Here is a 16821-nt window from a genome sequence, read left to right as displayed (position 1 = left end):
CTATAAAATGTCCTCTGCAAGCTCTTATTATGTGGTCACAAGAGTGGAAAAATCAGACTCAGTCCATCCTATTGCCTGTTCATGGTAAGAAAGAGTGGCAGTGAAAGTGATATGAACAAATATTTTGGTGAGCTCTATTTCTGAAAAAGAAACTGAGTGCTGCTAAAAGTATTCACTCCTGAAGCTAATTGTGGAGGTGAAAGGTAAATATAGAGATTTAGGAAATGCATTTTGTCTTTCATCTTTAGAGTTGGTGGCCATTTTCTCTTTTTAAAATATATTCTATTAATTTATTCATATTACATCTCAATGGTTATCCCATCCCTTGTATCCTCCCATTCCTCCCTCCCTCCCATTTTCCCCTTACTTTGCTCCCCTATGACTGTGACCCAGGGGGACCTCCTCCCCCTATATATGCTCATAGGGTATCAAGTCTCTTCTTGGTAGCCTGCTATCCTTCCTCTGAGTGCCACCAAGCCTTCCCCTCCAGTGGATGTGGTGAAATATGGGGCATCAGAGTTTGTGTGAAAGTCAGACCCCACTCTCCACTCAACTGGGAAGAATGTCCTGTCCATTGGGCATTTTCTTATGTCTTTCAAAACGGTAAAGATTACATGGTAAAATATTCTGAAATATTTTAAATGTTGTTAAAGCCTTGGGAGAAAAATGAAGAACTTAAAACAGCAAAAGAATGCCCCAAGCACCAGCAAAGTGTATCTGGGTCTGATCAGCATCAGTTTTGGAAAGGTAAAGTGCAGAGGAGCGGAGTCTCTGTGCAGTGACTAGCTGTGAGCTGAACGCTCAACCTACAGCATGTGACAGGATCCTTCCCACCTCATGAAGACGACAGCGAATTCTCTTCCTAACCTGTCCTATACAACTAAGAAAAACAACGCGGCACAACAAACTATACTACTGCTACGTCAACAAATGATATTAGTCTTCATCCAAGGGTGCTCCTCCTGTGTTCCAAATACTCCAGAGCCGGATGCTGAGTGCTGCCTTTGTTGGGCTTCTGAAGCGCGTGTTTTTGCCCGCCCCTCCCCCCCCGCCACTCCCATAGCAGCTGTCTGCCCCTCCCAGGGCGCTGGCACCTTCTCTGCCTTTCTCTGGCTTCGGTTAGGAATAGACTGCATCTCATTTACAGGCAGGCTGCTCTTTTCGTTTCCTTTCTCAAGTCTTCCCTTGCACTATCTATTCTGTAACCATCCGGCCACTGCTCCGTCTTCATTGACTTTATACACTGAATTGTAGCACTCCCTTTTTTGTTTTTGTTTTTGTTTTGTTTTGTTTTTGTTTTTAAGTCGGAGTTCTTCTCTGTTCTCTCCTCACTTTGTGTCTTCCAGCTGACCCTGGATCCAAACTCACCTGCAGTTCTACCACACATCACATCCAGGCATAGTACCTTAAAAATAAAGCAGCTTTCTATTTTTCTTTAATGTTTCCTCCAGTTTTTAATATCTCAATGGTTGACACAGTTTCTGGGATCCACTCCATGGTTTTGCTTTGTTTTATTTTTCCCTGAAATTTTCTCTCTTTCTAAATTATTTTTAAAATGTATTTTTAGTTTTTGTTTTCAGTATACACTGACTGCAGTTTTCCCTTCTTCCTTCCAGCCAGCCTGCCTCCTCTCTCTTCCTCAGACTCACTCCTCCTTCATTTCTCTTCATAAAAGAGCAGACCCCCCCCCCAGGAATATTCACAGAAAATGGTTTAATAAGATACAAGAAAAACAGACACAAACCCTTCAGATCAAGGCAGAGTGATGTAACCCAGGAGGAGGAAAAGGATCCCAAGAGCAGATGAAATAGAGACACCCCCACTGTTAGGAGTCCCACAAAAACCCCAGGCTGCACAACCACAACACATATATAGAGGACATCGTGCAGACCCTTGTCGGCTCCGTGATGGCCGCTTTAGTCCTTGTGAGCCCCTGTGAGCTGTACTTAGTTGAAGTCTGTGGGCCAAGTTCTCCTGATGTTCTTGTCTTCCCTAGCTCCTGCACTTCTTCCTGTCCCTTTCCATGGGGTTTCCTCAGCTCTAGGGGCCTGATTTCTGCAAGATTTTCAAGCTTGTTGAAGAATATTGCTACTCTTATTAGCAGATGTTGCCATCTACGTCAGTCATCTTTTTGTTACTATGATGAAATAAGTCAACTCAGAAAGCAGGAAAACTTGTGGTGACACAGCATCTTGTAGCTTTCAGTTCATGCTTTCTTGGTTTCATTACTTTAAGCCACCTTTGGTGAGGCAACATCACTGAGGGGAGTACACAGAATAACACAGATACTCATTTCATAGAAACTCGGTATCAAAGAGAGAAGCAAGGGGCAGACTTCTAATACTTTTCAGTACCACGCCCCCATCACCATAATTAGGCGCAATTATTTATGACGGAAAATAAGATAGTTGTATGTCATTCGATAATGCTAGAATTTTTAAGAAAAATAAGCTTTAACAAAGATGTATTATTTCATTTTTAAAAGTACTAATTTTATATGTGCACTGTGTGCGCAAGATGGGAGAGGTGTGCCTGTCTGTGACTGTGCATGCCATGTAAGAGATGTGCCTGTCTGTGACTGTGCATGCCATGTGGGAGGTGTGCCTGTCTGTGACTGTGCATGCCATGTGAGAGGTGTGTCTGTCTGTGACTGTGCATGCCACGTGAGAGGTGTGCCTGTCTGTGACTGTGCATGCCATGTGAGAGGTGTGCCTGTCTGTGACTGTGCATGCTGTGTGAGACGTGTGCCTGTCTCTGACTGTGCATGCTATGTGGGAGGTGTGCCTGTCTGTGACTGTGCATGCCATGTGGGAGGTGTGCCTGTCTGTGACTGTGTATGCCATGTGAGAGGTGTGTCTGTCTGTGACTGTGCATGCTGTGTGAGAGGTGTGCCTGTCTCTGACTGTGCATGCCGTGTGAGAGGTGTGCCTGTCTCTGACTGTGCATGCCATGTATCTTTGCTGAGGTCACAGGACAAGATGTGGGGGTTGAGTCAGTTCTCTTCTTTCACCATATGGATCCTTAGACATGTATTAACTTCCATGCACTTAGCCCTACCTGAAAGTGGCACTGTCTCCTAGTGACACCACAGGCAGGTGATGAGCCTTTTGGCATATGGTCAGTAGGACACATTTAAGACTCAAACCATCACAGCCTCTGTGGGTTTCTTTGTTACTTTGTTTTGTTTTGTTTATTGAGAAGTTTTATCCACTCCAGTCTGGCTGTCTCTCAGTGCAGTTGCTTACCTGTTGCTTGTTCTCAGCTACCCAGTTATTAAGACCAAATTAGTATCCTATCTCTGGTCCTTCAAAATCAAGTGAACTCTCGTCTCCTTCTCCTCTCATGGTTCAGGGAGTCTATTCTTTACAGTTCACACTGGTATTGTTGTGTGCATTAGCACCTTTAGAGGGTGGAAATCCTGCTACCCAAAATAAAACATAATTCCCAGGTCTTACCAGGTTTGCCAAACTCTCAAAATGTGAAAGTGTTCTGTGGGGATAGCAACACATCTTCGGTAAACCTGTAATTGAATTCACCATGCTTCTCCTAGTGTAGGTGCACTGGGAATACAGCATATAGGCTCGCACTGAGAAGGTTGGCAGGAAGGGGCAGCAGCCACATGGAAAAGTACATTTTACATACCCCATAGAAGAGATGGAGCTTTGAAAAGATAACTACAGTTTATTCCATTAGCAGAGGCAAGAAAGCTCCCTGGGTATCTAGGTTTAAATGGTTCCTGTCCTAGAAGTATCATGTATGAAAGATATAACTGATTAAAACCCATTAGCAATTTCTACATCCTCACAAACTTAGTGTGTGCTCCTCAGATCAGTGCTCTGTGTGTGGGAGATGGAAAATGCTGATATGAAGGAACCTGAAGATGGCAGTGGACATTGATGCTTGAAGTGAGATAGGTACAATATGATAGAAAGATATATCATGCATTTTCAGAAACAATAAGCTGCAAGGTTAAAGTATTTCTCAGATTCACTTTATTTTATTTTTATTAATTTATTCATATTACATCTCAATGGTTATCCCCTCCTTTGTATCCTCCCATTCCTCTCTCCTCCCATTTTCCCCTTACTCCCCTCCTCTATGACTGTGACTGACCCAGATCTAGCCAATGGACAGGGCATTCTCCACAGTTGAGTGGAGAGTGGGCTCTGACTTTCACATGTACTCTGGTGCCTCATATTTGACCATGTCCCCTGGATGGGAAGACCTGGTGGCACTCAGAGGAAGGATAGCAGGCTGCCAAGAAGAGACTTGATACCCTATGAGCATATACAGGGGTAGGAAGTCCCCCTCAGATTCACTTTAATATTTTACTTTTAAACACATGTGTAAAAGGAGCAAAAGATGACATTTTCATTAGTTTTGCCTTTTGATGTCCAATCAGTTTGAAATTGTGTTGTAGATGTGCAGATCCTGTCACAAAAAGAAGCAGACAGGAGAGACCTTAAACTTTGCTGTGGGTGTGTGCCGCTGGAGATGGCATAGATGTGCTTCTCTTGAATGTCCTCTTGCCCACACGTCTCTCTGACCAGCTAGTGGCATGGGAACCATAGATTTACTCTAAGGAAAAAATATTCAAAGCATAGATGAAGTGATTTCTACATTTCTATAGAAGAGAGGAATGCCTGAGATAAAACTCATTGAAAACCTATTAATATTTGTCGTTGTTTCTGGCTTTTGTGTTTGATATTGGGAAAATGGCATCTTGTATAGAAAATTCATTTTTCTTCGTGAATGTTCAACACACTGAAATAGTCGCAGACCATTAAAAAGGATTCTTTGTGGTGACACTATCATAATTAGCCACAATTATTTCTGACAGAAAAAGATGTAATGATTTTATATTATTTAATTATGCTACATTTTTTGAGTGGTTGACTTTGTATGAAAATAAACTTTAAGAAAGATGTATTATTTCTTTTTAGTGCAAAATTCTATTTCATTAGAGTTTTCTCAGGAAATATGGCACCATGTTATGTCCTAATTTCAAGGAATTTCTTCTCAGCATAAATATCTTAGCACTTTTTGTTGTTGTTTAGAAACTTATCTGTGCTATTTACTAAAATAGTTAAAATGGTTGGTTAATCATTGCCCAGAGTAGGGGTATTTCCAGAATGAACATGTCTAGAAGGATCCCACACAGGGCTGTGATTTTATACTAATCTGCATTAAATTAGATAAAAATCTTTTTTTAGTAACATTTCCCTCTAATTCATACATATTTTCATTTAACTCATTAAATGAGTTAAAAATAATCTAGGAAAATAACTCATTAAACAAGTCCTTCATTTCCATAATGTCACCATCTCCTTTCATGTAAATTACTAGCCATAGTTTTGTGGGAGCTCATGCTAGGAGAGCATGGCCAGTTGAGAATAATGAACCAGAAGAAGAGAAAGAAGACAAGCGTTTGAAAACATTACCAGAGTTGATGAATTTCACGTTACAAAATGTATCCATTTTACATCCCAATCATATCCCCTTCCATCCTTTTCTCCAGGTGCTACTCTACCTCCCTCTTCCCCCTACTCCTAAGAAAAGCTCTCACACCCCCAGGGACATCAAGTCAGGTGAGAACTGAGTGCATCCTCACCTTGCCTTCTGAGTTCTGGCAAGACAGCCCCACCAGAGAGCTGCAGAGTCTCTGCATGTGCACTGGGCCCAGGTCAGTTGGCTCCCTTGGTCTTCTTGTGGAGTTCTTTCCCCCTCTGAGTGCTTCTGCCCTTCTCCCCTCTTTCCACAAGGCTCCGCATGCTCCTTCTAATGCTTGGCCATGAGTCTAAGCATTTATTCAGATTTGTTCCTGGGTGGAGACTCTGAAAAGACAACTATGCTAGGCTCCCCGCTGCAAGCATAGCAGAGCATTATTAATGGCATCAGGGGTTGGCTCTCTCCCATCAGGTGGCTCTCAGGCATTGATTGGAAATTCCCTCAATCTCTTTTCTAAATTTATCCCTGCACATCTTGTATGCAGGGTAAATTTTGTGTTGAGGTTTTGTTGATGGGTTGGTGTTCCTCTCCTTCCACTAGTCCTGTCTTGCTACAACATGACCTCTTCAATATCCTTGACACTTGATACTAAGAGGCTTAGTTAGAGTCACCCCATATCATTCTAGGAGCCTACCCTATAGTAGGTCTCCAATTTGTCTCAGCAATGCTCCCATCCATGGTTTGTTTTCTGTCTCCAAGACTTTGATCTTCTCCCGCTCCACCCCCGCACCACACACACTCTCACCACATCTGATCCCCACCCTCATTTCTCTCTGTGGTCCCTCTCCTACTCCCTTCTCTCTTTTCATCCACTTCTGTTGTCTATTCTATGTACCCTTCTTAGTGAGAGTTAAGCATCCTCCCTTGGGTCATTTTTGTTACTCAGTGTCTTGGGGATCTGTGAATTATGGTATGGTAATTCTGTACTATATGGCCAGTATCCACATATAAGTGAACATATACCATGTGTATATTCTGGCTCTTTGTTACCTCACTCATATTTTCTAATTCCATCTATTTGGTTGAAAATTTCATGATATCCTTGGTTTTAATAACTTAGTAATATTCCATTGTGTACACTTACCAGTTTCTTTGTCCATTCTATGGTTGAGGGACATCTGGGTTGCTTCAGGTTTCTGGCTATTATGAATAAAGCTGCTTTCAACATAGTTGAACAAATGTCCTTTTTCTATGGTGGAGCATTTCCTGAGTATATGCCCAGGAGTGGTATAGCTGCATCTTTTGATAGAGGTATTCCCAATTTTCTGAGAATGCACCAGATTGATTTCCAAGGTGATTGTACAAGTTTGCATTCCCACCAGCAGTGGAGGAATATTCCCCCTTTCCCACATCCTTGCCAGCATGTACTATTATCTGAGTTTCTTTTTATGTTAGCCATTCTGATGGGTGTATGATAGAATCTCAGAGTCGTTTTGATTTTTATTTCCCTGATGACTAAGAACGTTGAAATTTTCTTTGAGTGCTTCTCAAGACTCTTCTGTTGAAATTCTCTGTTTAGATATGAACTCTATTTTTAAAATTGGATTACTTTGTTTGTTTGTGTTTCATTTCCTGAGTTCTTTATATATTTTGGGTATGAGCCCTCTGTCAGATGTACTGTTGGTGAAGATTTTTTCCAAGTCTGTTGGCTGCTGTTTTGTTCTATCGACAGTGATCTTTGCCTTACAGAAGCTTTTCAGTTCCATGAAAAGCTTCAATTTCAGTTTCAGTTTTGTTGATTGTTGATCTTAGAGCCTGAGCTGATGATATTCTGTCTAGGAAGTTGTCTCCTGTGCCAGTGGGTTGAAGGCTCTTCCTCACTCTCCGTTCTAATAGATTTAATATTTCTGGTTTTATAGTGAGGTCTTTGATCCACTTTAAATTTACGAATAATTCTTTCCCTTAACTTTTAGATACTTATTTATTTGTTTGTTTGTCTAGTGTGTGAGTGTGTGTCTGTACGTGGTGTGCATGTATTCATGTTCATGTGTTTGGACATGTGACATGTAAAGGTTGGAAACAATTTCATTCTTAACATCTATCACCTGATCACTGGCACCAGACTAATGTTGTCAGGTTTAGCAGCAAGCCTCTTTACCCACTGAGTCCATCTTACTGGCCTGCACTTATATTTAAGATTAGGAGGTGCGAAACACCTAACAAGTCATCAGAAATAAAATATATCTAAGCATAGTTTCCAAAGAATTTCTCATGTATGACTCAATGTTAGGGAACAGTTATTGAAAAACTGAGTTCTATCCTGAAAATACTTCGTCATGCCTTGAAACAGCAAAAGTTCAAAGCTGTGCTTACTTTCCCCAGGACCCATTCTCCCATGAGCTATGTGCTGCTGGCATGAAACCAAGCCCTTTGCTTTCCTCTTTCTCTTCCCAGAGGCTGCCTCCACAAGGTGCTGCCCAAGACTGTGATGGCCCAGAATACCAACAGGGAGGTTAACAGTTCCTGCTTCCTAACACTAAGTCATCATCTCTAAAAATGCACACACGGAATAGTATACACCTGCACAGGCCATGCATATACGCATGTAACTGGGGAAAGAGGCCATGAATTCAAGTGGAGTAAGGAGGCATACAAGGCGGCTTGTAAGGAGGAAAAGTAATGGAGGAAAGAAAGAATGGAAAGATGATTAGATTGCGATGGTGCCTGTATGTGGTTTATAGAGGTAACTGTTCCCAATGGAGATTTTTTTTTTTTTTTTTTTTTTTTTGGTCTGAGCAGACTACTACTTTTCACTTTGCTGCCCATGAATGTAGGGAAACAGGACTGGTATAAGACATGAGCATGCCTCTCGGTGTAGCCGTTTGTCAGTAAGAAGGACTTGGGTTTGGAAATATGGCATTGTATGAGCAAATATCTATTTTTTTTCTGCTCTTTCTTTTCCTACAAAAGTCTACTTTCTGTATTTTACTTTTGACCTTCTTTTCTATGTTTTGTTCTAGTTTAGTAGCACTAAAACTTCTTGGTTTTCAAAGCTATAATTAAAGTTTAATAATGCCCATGCTCTTTATTTTCTATTAGCTCAGCTGATACATATTAGACTTTAGCAGAAATTCCTAATTGCCTTATGATCAACAAGCTTTAATTAGAACTGTTGTGATATTGTTTTAAATTTACATACTTTTATATTTTGTAGCTTATAAACAGACTTTCTAGTCCAATCTGCTATAAGTTCTGTCATAAAAAGTGTGGCCAAAATCAACCACAATTCACATATGCAATGTTATACTGACCAGTACTCATACTGAAAATACATAAAAAGAATCTTAGACTTACTACACCCATCCTAATACATCTAAGTATTTCTAAGTTGCATTAATGTCAAACTCTTAATATTATTAATTCTATTAAGACAGTGTTTCAATTCAGTTGCTATGTTTACAACAGATAAAATATTCATAATAATTTATAATTCTATGAAATAATGAAGGTATATTTAACAGACAGCATTAGTTTCACCGGTTAATTTTGGAAGTATAAGTGAACTATATTTAAGTACATTAGTAATGTGAGTCAAATTCCAGGCTCCCAAAGCCAGTGATTACCAGTATGAGCAGCATGTCTTTCTATACATATAGAGAACCTTATAGACATCAATTGTTTTGGGAAATAGTCAAAGTAAGAATTTCCAATCTAAAGATTTATTTTTATTCATTGTACTATAATGTCCTATATAGTTATGTGTAGTGGATAGAGGCCGGGCACTCTGATGCTCCCATGGGCTTGGGGACCGGAGGCAGGGGAACGTGGGAACATCAGGAAGACCTCGTATCCACATGCAAACCCTCAGCTCATAACAAAGAGGAGGTGAAAATTTAAAGACATGTTGGTATTTTTATTTTATTACTAATTTTCAAAACAAAACAAAACTCTTAAAATATATGGGTTAGAAAACCCTGGCTGTTTATTAAACCTTCATATTCCATATATCCATCCATGGGTTTGGAGGACTCAGGATCAGATTTAATGCCGGTTTTAATGTCTCTTGCAGCTGCAAAGGATGATTCACAAAACACAAAGGTGCAATAACACATTTAAGGAGCAGTGCATTGTTAATCACTGAATATTTAAGGCTGCATAATAGTCTTCTTGATAATTCTGAGGGCTGAATGCTTGTCAAACCGGATTAAATTGTCATGGTTGCTACTTTGTAACATTGTTGGCTACAAGCTTATTCTCAAGAGTGAAAAGGAAAAAAACCTGTCAGCTTTGCCTTTTTATGTGACTCTGGTAGTCATGAAATCTTCATTGTGTGGGTTATTTGCAAGAATCCTTTGAAGCCGCCTGTCCCATGTGAGTGCTAGTTTTAATAAATTAGACAACATAGATAGTAAATCCACTTAAGTAGGTTCACATTCTCTTATTATGCCTTGTCACAAAGAAAGTGCCCTCTGCCTACAGAGACCTGGTAAACTAGGAATAAAGTGTAAGGAAGATGGCGGGGCGGGGGGAGGGTGGGGGTGGGCGGCAGGGAGGCAGAGGTGGGTAAATGATGTGCTTGGGCAGACAAGGCTTCAATGTTACAAATGTATTTTAAAAGATAATTTATTTTTTAATAAAATGTAATCATAGGTGTTGCAAGGTTCTTCCTACTCTTGGCTCTACACCATCAGTATTACTGATAGAAGATTGGTTATTCCTTACTGGGAGATGTCCGTTAATGACACATAGTGAACTGATAATTCTGATGCTATGGCATGAGGGAGTTCCTCTCCATAACTGTGTGTTGTGACTGTAGGCTGTGTATTTTATCTTTCCATCCACAGGCTTGATATTATGTGACTTCTTTCAGTCCTTCGAGTATAAAAACCACACCTGAGCATCTGCTAGACAATGAGTGGGCACAAATGACCCCTTAGACATCCTGAAAGTGTGCACAAGAGGAGAGCAAAGAAAACTGTGCTATGCACAGGACAAAAAAATGGTGCAGAGATTAAGATTCCACCTTTAAAAATGTCCTTCTGTTTTTATTCCCTTCATAAAGAATTAAAGTCATAGTTTCACACATCTTCAACTAGGATGCTCTAGTGAATTGAAAAAAAAAATTGTCTAGCAAAATTTAGCATCTTAATGGGTGTTTTAAACTGTTGATATCATGGTAGAGCTTTAGTTTTAAAACTCTAAACAAAATTTTGCATGGCTTTTGAAAATCACATTTTTGTCTATCATTTATTTCTTTTTATTTGTTTATCATCATCATCATCATCATCATCATCATCATCATCATCATCATCGTGTGTATATGTGCATATGGACAACTTGCTGGAATTAGTTCTACAGTATTGGTCTCCAGAGACCAAACTCAAGGGTCAGGCTTTGTAGCATTTGTTTCTACCCGTGGAGCCATCTTGCTGGACTTCCTTTTCTTTTTTCAATGTTAGGACTGAACCCAGGGGTTTGAACATACAAGAACCAAGATACATCCTTCCCTATACCAACCCAGTATTCATCACTTCTTATATGAAAATAGTTAGTGAGCAAATTAAAATACATTTCATTCACGCTTCATGATGGGAAAAAAATGTAAATATATGCCATTTTATTCTATTTCAGTGGAGTGATAGCTATATCCATTGCTCATATGTGTTATATTTTTATGGACAATAAATGCAAGTTAGAATCTTTTTTTCTTATTTTACATATACATTTATATTATTATACATAATATATATATATATATATATATATATATATATATATATATATATATATATATATATATATAACAAACTACCTACACAAGAAGAACCACAGAACAATCAGGAAATGTTACATCGTAGTGTTTTGGCTATTTGTATTTGGCAATCATGAAGGAAACATCTTTCCTATCTTGGGGCGTCTAAAATTCAGAATATAAATCAATATCTATCATATCTTATTTTTATCGACTTAAAACATCTATCTAGACCTAAGTAGATTCTTTGGAGTTTCCCTTTTACTCTATTTCTGTGTCACATAATATTTTTCCTTACAGGAAAATAATTGATGTTTACACCCTGTCCTAGAAAGCTCAAGATTTTCCTGGCCAAATTAGCTGGATGCTGGTCCATGTCTAGCCGGATCTTTATTTACATGGTGCTCTCTATGCTCTTTTATATTAATGAGAAGTGGATCCTGGAGGATTAGTTCTAAGAAATGGAAAATTAAAATTACCCCACTCTTCATTTTTACCTCTCATATCTTCTCTTAGAATTCTTAGGTCTCCCAAGTGAATGCTTACATGTTTTTTTTTTTGCATTTTTATTAATTTATTCTTGTTACATCTCAATGTTTATCCCATCCCTTGTATCCTCCTATTCCTCCCCCCCCATTTTCCCATTATTCCCCTCCCCTATGACTGTTCCTGAGGGGGATTTTCTCCCCCTGTATATTCTCATAGGAGTCCAGCCTTGAGTGGTGATTTCTGGTATTTAAATATGTTTTAAGCTAGAGCTGGACAGAGCTTGTCTGAAGTCACAGAACAGAGGTCTGAGTCTCCAGGATAAGCTTCAAGAATGCTCATGCCCAGGACACAAAAGAGGGTTCACCTAGGTGAAGCATCTGGTTTTGCTTATTTATTCTATCCCAGTCTTTAAACAATCTTATACCAAGAGGACAGCCCTGAAATCATATGTTTACAAGTGGCACTTTACAGACTTAGCAGGTTGTATTTATATATGTTTGTATATTATGTAACAGCAGCAATTAAATTTTAAAAAGAGACCACAAATATGAGAGGGAACTAAGGACTGTTGAATGGGTTGGGGAGAAGAAAGTGAAGAGTGAATTATGTAATTATATTATAACTTTAAAAATATATTTATGTACTTGAAAAAATATTGGAAGATGCTTGTCAGGACTCAGAAAACAGATCTTTCCCCCTCTTCTTACTGACCAAAGACAAATTTCCAGAGTACAAAGTCAAAATGCCAAAAATACTTTAACATACATAAGTGCATCAATTGACCTAGTTATATTAGCAAGTAAAATACACTGACACAAATTAAAAATGTTTGCTTAAAGAAAAATTAGGGGGCTGGAGAGATGGCTCAGTGGTTAAGAACACTGTCTGCTCTTCCGAAGGACCCAGGTGGAATTGCCAGCTACCACATGGCAGCTCACAACTGTCTGTAATTCCAGTTCCAATGGCTCTGACACACTCACACCAATGTACATAAAATAAAATAAAATAAATTATTTATAAAAAGAAAAGAAAATTAAAGGATGCATTGAGTCGAGTTTTTAAACACAATGGGCTTGATTGCTATTCTTTACATAATTTATATATACATAATAATTAATTATAAAGAATAGGAGCCAAGCACACTATGATTGTCACATGATGTACTTATTTATTTATTCATTAATTTCTAAATTATACACTTTTTAGTATTGCGAGTTTTGGAATATTTTTGATTATGTATATAAACTTACACATACTTTAAAAACAGACAAGAATTTTAAGATACTAGAACGAAAGTGTATGTCCAGACTCAGAGATCCCTTTCTCTGCAATTATTGGACACTGCTGAGAACTGTTTTAGTTTTTTAATATCCTTTAGAAGTTACCCAAATAATATTCATGGAAGAACTTAGCGGAGTATATCCTGTTTTGTGTGGTCCTCCTCCAAAAGGCTTACAATTTAAAGGCATTGTCCACAGGAAGCTATTTAAAGTGGGCTGGAATATGATGGCCATGACTTTATCAGTGGATTCATTCACAATTAAATAGCCTATTGGACAATGGAGAGTGATAGGAGAAAGCAAAATACCTCTGATCTGGTCCCTTACTCTGTTTCTTTTTTTTACTTTTCCCTGACCACAATAGGTTGAACAGCTGTGCTTTACTATATGCTTTCCGCTGTAATGAGATTATATATCCTTGACCACAATAGCAATGAGCAGTGAAGCAATTGACACATGAATGTCTCAAAGCACAAGACAATCTAGACACACTTTTCTTTAAGCTCCTTCCTTACTCCTCTTCCTCCTCTTCTTGTTTGTCTTTTTCAAGACAGAGTTTCTCTATGTATCACTGACTGTCCTGGAATCACTCTGTCTATAGACCACGCTGGCCTTGAACTCAAAGATCTACTGGCCTCTGCCTCCTGGGTGCTGAGATTAAAGGTGTGTGCCACCACCACCAGGCTTTTTTAAAGTTTCTATAATAAGTTTTCTCAAGCCTAGTATATACGTTGTGACAGCAGTAGAAGCTGCCTGACATGGCTTCAATGAAATGTTCCCCACAGACTCATGAAGGTTGATGTGTGGTTTCCAGCTGGCAGAGCTTTTCTGGGATATTGGGACCTTTTTGGAACTGAAGGCTAGTTGGAGAGAGTGAGGTAATGGAAATGACTGCCAGAATAAACATTATACTATGACCCAACTTTTGGTAAAAGGTTCCACTTTCTTGTCCATTGAGACGCCAGGAAGCTGTCCTACCTGAGCAACCACATGGAACCGTGTGCCACAAAACTACCTCATTATGATGGGTTGTAATTCCTCCAACCACCCTTTAAGTTGTTTCTTCTCAGGTATTTGGTCACAGAGATGAGAAAACTGACTACAAGTATTGGTATTAACACTGGGGTTTGTGGCTGTGAATCATCAGGTGATTCACAAGTTGTTTGGACTGTTTTGTGAAGGAGTTTGGATGTGTTTAGAGACAAGTACTAAAGATGCTCCAATATGTTCTAAGCAGAGTTTGACAGGCAGAAGTTTGGCAGGCCAGGATGCTGATAAGAATACAGATAGTGAAGACAATGCCCGAGAGAGCCTTAACACTCATCGGCAGCATCTAGTGTTTGACCTTGAATATACAGTCACGTCTATACTGTTTTTAAACTTTGCCCATGGTGTGTCTTCTTCCTCGCAGTAAGTTACTAGTTAATCTCACAATTTTTTTCCTGAGTGGCTATTGCTATTGTAGTATCTATTTGTTGAATTTCAGTCAGTGATAGAATTATGGGGAATATAAAATGTTGTGAAAACATAGTTTTAAGTTCAATCAATTTGGCAATATTTTTCCATGCATTTAAATTATGTTTACCAGGGCTTACTTCTAAATGTTAAAGAAATACACATAATCTATTCATACAGCCCAGATTGTATTCACGGAGATTTATAATTCTCTAATTCCATAGATAAGTTAATAGGATTCCCACCCAGCTCCGGGGCTGCCATAGTTAATGGCATTCACATTGTGATATAGTCTTAGCCAAGGGAGGTCATGTAGCCATTGAAGCAGGAGAGAAAGGAAGATTGCCATTCTTGAATCTCTTCAATCAAAATGACAAAATAGATCTATAATAAACAATAGCTTAGTGCCTTGCTAAGCCTACAGCATCCACTGCAGCACACAGCAGGCAAGTTATTTTTGAAATGGAGTTCTTGAAAATATGACTCCCATTTCATCTCCTATTCACCAAAATGTATTACCATTATGCATTTACTTAGAACACATGGTTTGCTTTATAATTTTTTAAATATGATGACACCATGTAGGTAGGAAATATTGTTGAAACCCAGGTTATTTAACAACGGCATCACACTATTTTTTCAATTTTATGAATCATTTGATATTTTGGACACTATAAAAATAAAATGACTTTTAAGAAATCAAATCATTCTGCTCTTATTTAATATTGTACTGATTATGCAAGCAAATACTAACTACAAATTAAATACATGTAAATGTTGGTCAATATAGCCCACTTCTATATATTTACAATATACTCCCAACCAGAACCTTTATTGACTCAGAATTCCACTTCAGAGCTGAATCAGAATTTTCAGAAACCAGCACAAGTTACTGTTACTACATTTCAAACATGTGCTGTAGCCTTCTCTAGGTCAACATAGGTGTCCCCCGAGAAACTCCACCCTGTGGGGGACCAGGACTGGTCCTGGGAATTGAAGCCCAACTCTGGGCAGAGGGCTGAGAGTTGTATAGAAGAGTGCGGGCGTGGAAGGACCATCAGGAGCCAGGAGCCCCACAGGAAGACCATGAAGCCTAGTGGATCTGGACACAGGGGGTCTGCACAAACTGGTGCACCAACCAAGGCCAATGCATGCAGAGAAACCAGACCCTGTGTTTGGATGTAACAGATGGACAGCTAATTCTCCACATAGGGGAGGTGGGAGGGGACTGCTGCTGGACTTCTGACATGTACTTTGGCTCCTAGGATTTTTACCCCTTCCCCTTAATAGTGCAGCCTTGTGGGCACACAGAGGAAGGGGGTGCAGGCTATCCCTTTCAGAGTAATGGGGGAGGTAAATGGGGCAGAAGGGGGAAGGAGGGTGTGAAAGAGAAGATAAGAATGAGGGGATAACAATTGGATGCAATATGAATAAATTATAATATATTAAAAAATCAATTTAAAAAACAAACAAAAAGAATAGTAGACTGCTTCTGAGTTAATGTAGAATTGTGATGATGGAATGAATGTGCCTTTCAAAGAAATACCTTTTAGTTACCCTACTTGTCCTAGGAACATGCCATTTTCATATTGTACTGCTTAACATACATTAAATATTTCAAACTAATTTCCTGTTAAAATTAAAATTAGATAGGAAGTACACAACTTAAGAAATACAGATTGAAAACACAAGCTTTGTGTTAGGACTACATTACAAGACATGATCAAGTAGGCAGAGAGTATTCCTGCCTTCAGGGCCATGTGAGCAGGGCCACGTGAGCAGGGCCACGTGAGCAGGGCAGCTGCAAGGGGAGAGTACCCCTACCTTCAGGGCCACGTGAGCAGGGCAGCTGCAAGGTTGGGCACACAGAGCTGAAGGCTCAGATCCAGCACTGGCATTTCAACTCAGTGCTGTCAGCCTCTGAAAAATATAAATGTCTTAGTTAAATTTGAAATAATATAACACATAGTTTGTAACTCACACACAATACTGCATACTTGTTTCATTAAAGAAAAACCTTTTGTGGGATGTTTCATTCATTTTATCACTATGACAGTTTCGTGTATTCTCAAATTCTCTACTTTATATCAATTAGAAATTTTCTCACAATTTTGAGCCCTTGATGACGTCATAATTTTTAAAACCTGGATATTGTTTAGGCAAGAACAAAAATGGGAGAGGTGAGGTTCACTCTTGCAGTTAAATTACCAGTGTGGCTTAATAATGTTTATTATTGCGCCTATAATTATTATTACAACAGTATTTTTCTATCCCGCTAGCAATCAATCAAGACACAGACACTTGTTATATTTTAAAACAGCCTTAGTTAACCTGGGGCAGGGCAGATATTAATGCCCCAAACTACTTCCCATGGTGGGGCAGGTATGGAATCCTTTC

At 39.1% G+C, this 16821-nt stretch overlaps 1 protein-coding gene across 14 annotated transcripts in view; it reads left to right on the top strand.

Moving 5' to 3' along the window:
• The window catches only part of Nlgn1 (neuroligin 1), a 901455-nt gene that overhangs the window by 432814 nt on the left and 451820 nt on the right, over window positions 1–16821 (top strand). The gene's annotated exons all lie outside the window — the stretch shown is intronic.

This window comes from Acomys russatus, chromosome 15 (assembly GCF_903995435.1).
Source record: "Acomys russatus chromosome 15, mAcoRus1.1, whole genome shotgun sequence".
Classification (NCBI taxonomy): domain Eukaryota; kingdom Metazoa; phylum Chordata; class Mammalia; order Rodentia; family Muridae; genus Acomys; species Acomys russatus.
The sequence above is the reverse complement of the archived record's forward strand: the minus strand, read 5'-3'. Positions and strand labels throughout refer to the sequence as shown.